The 2,354-nt window shown below is 43.6% G+C and overlaps 1 pseudogene; it reads left to right on the forward strand.

Annotated features, from left to right (window-relative positions):
- Positions 1-934: 934 nt before the first annotated feature.
- Positions 935-2,125, forward strand: LOC126959135 (ferritin heavy chain-like; annotated as a pseudogene).
- Positions 2,126-2,354: the final 229 nt, after the last annotated feature.

A 2,354-nucleotide genomic window follows, 5' to 3' on the forward strand; every position in this document is an offset into this window, starting at 1 on the left:
GAATCAACCCAAATGTCCATCAGTGACAGACTGGATTAAGAAAATATGGCACATATACACCATGGAATACTATGCAGCCATAAAAAAGGATGAGTTTTGTGTCCTTTGTAGGGACATGGATGCAGCTGGAAACCATCATTCTTAGCAAACTATCACAAGAACAGAAAACCAAACACCGCATGTTCTCACTCATAGGTGGGAACTGAACAATGAGATCACTTGGACTCGGGAAGGGGAACATCACACACCGGGGCCTATCATGGGGAGGGGGGAGGGGGGAGGGATTGCATTGGGAGTTATACCTGATGTAAATGACGAGTTGATGGGTGCTGACGAGTTGATGGGTGCAGCACACCAAAAAGGCACAAGTATACATATGTAACAAACCTGCACGTTATGCACATGTACCCTAGAACTTAAAGTATAATAATAATAAATTTAAAAAAAAAAAAAGAAAAGAAAAAAAAAATTCTATTCATCTTTGTTAAGTCCACAAACAAACACACAAAACATGGCATATGTATATATCTCTTTGTGTATATATGACCAGACCATAACACACTGCTTGGAGCAGGATCAAAATACAGACAAATTATGGGTGCTATAATTTGGATACCAGCTGATTATACACTAAAATTGTTTTATTGCAGAGCACAAAGGGTTCAATAAAATATTAAGCTCTTGGTATTGAAAAAAAAAAAAAGAGCGAAACGCCATCTGAAAAAAAAAAAAATCGCTTGTTCTGTTTTTATTTCATTCTGATTCTCCTTACATACTGTTTGCTTTGAAGTGTTTGTTTATATTTGGGTGTAAGTGTAAGATGGTGATTCTAAGAGTCAAGGCTATACAAAACAGTGTACTCAACAATGTATCTAGACTTTCTTCACTGGCAGTCTATGAGGTTTCCTGCTTCAACAGTGTTTGGAGGTAACCCGGTGCTGGTCCTCCACCCCCACCTCCCCACCCCACCCCCACGGCTCACAGTCAGCCCTCTGCAGCCTCCTCACCGAGCCCTCAGACAGCCCCAAGGTCCCTGCCACTCCAGTGCCACACAGTCGCCTCCACCTCTCCTTACCCTCCATGATGACCACATCCCCCTTGCAGATGAGCCAGCACTACCATACTGTTGGAGGGTCCTGACTGGGAGTCATTCAGATTCTTGGCATTTTGAACAAATAATTGGACAAAATGCACAAGCACAGCAACTAAAGGATGAAGCAAGGAAAGGACAGATTTACTGAGACAAAAGTACACTCCACAGAGAGCAGGAGCAGACTGGAGCAAGTGGTTCAAGAGTGCTGGTTACAGAGTTTTCTGGGGTTTAAATACTCTCTAGAGGTTTCCCATTGGCTACTTGATTACACCCTATGTAAAGGAACGTTTGGCCTCCAACCACTCTAATTGGTTGTGGAAGGGGACGAGCAGCTGAAGTGAAGTTACAAAGGTACTTTCCATTTTTCATCTGCAAGGCAGCACAAAGGGAGTAGCCTCTGATCTTTTTGTTACTTGGGCATGGAGAGGTGGGGTTTTCCTTTTGATTCAGTTCTAGTACATCAGTGCAAATCAGCCTTAGGTTCCCAGCCTCCAGACCCTATTCTCCTGCCTCACCACCAGGACACAGAGGCTGCCATCAACTGCCAGATCAACCCAGAGCTCTACGCCTCCTATCTCTTCCTGTCCATATCTTACTACTTTGACTGTGATGATGTGGCTTTGAAGAACTTTGCCAAGCACTTTCTTCACCAATCTCATGAAGAGAGGGAACATGCCGAGAAACTGAAGAAGCTACAGAACCAGCAAGGTGGCTGAATCTTCCTTCAGGATATCAAGAAACCATACTGTAATGACCGGGAGAGTGGGCTGAATGCAATGGAGGGTGCATTACATTTGACAAAAAAAAAACATGAATCAGTCACTACCGGAACTGTACAAACTGGCCACTGACAAAAATGACCCCTACTGTGTTGACTTCATTGAGACACGTTACCTGAATGAGCAGGTGAAATCCATCAAAGAATTGGGTGACCATGTTACCAACTCACACAAGATGGGAGCTCCTGAATCTGGCTTGGAAGACTATCTCTTTGACAAGCTCACCCTGGGAAAGAGCAATAATGAGAGCTAAGCTTTAGGCTAATTTTCCCATAGCCATGGGTGACTTCCCTGGTCACCAAGGCAGTGCATGGATGTTGGGATTTCCTTTACCTTTTCTATGAGTTGTACCAAAACATCCACTTAAGTTCTTTGATTTGTACCATTCCTTCAAATAAGGAACTTTAGTATGTACCCCCCCCCAAAAAAAGTCACTCATCTTCATCACTATCAGCACAGCCCCATTCCCATTACTTCCCACC

Source organism: Macaca thibetana, chromosome 7 (assembly GCF_024542745.1).
Source record: "Macaca thibetana thibetana isolate TM-01 chromosome 7, ASM2454274v1, whole genome shotgun sequence".
Lineage (NCBI taxonomy): Eukaryota > Metazoa > Chordata > Mammalia > Primates > Cercopithecidae > Macaca > Macaca thibetana.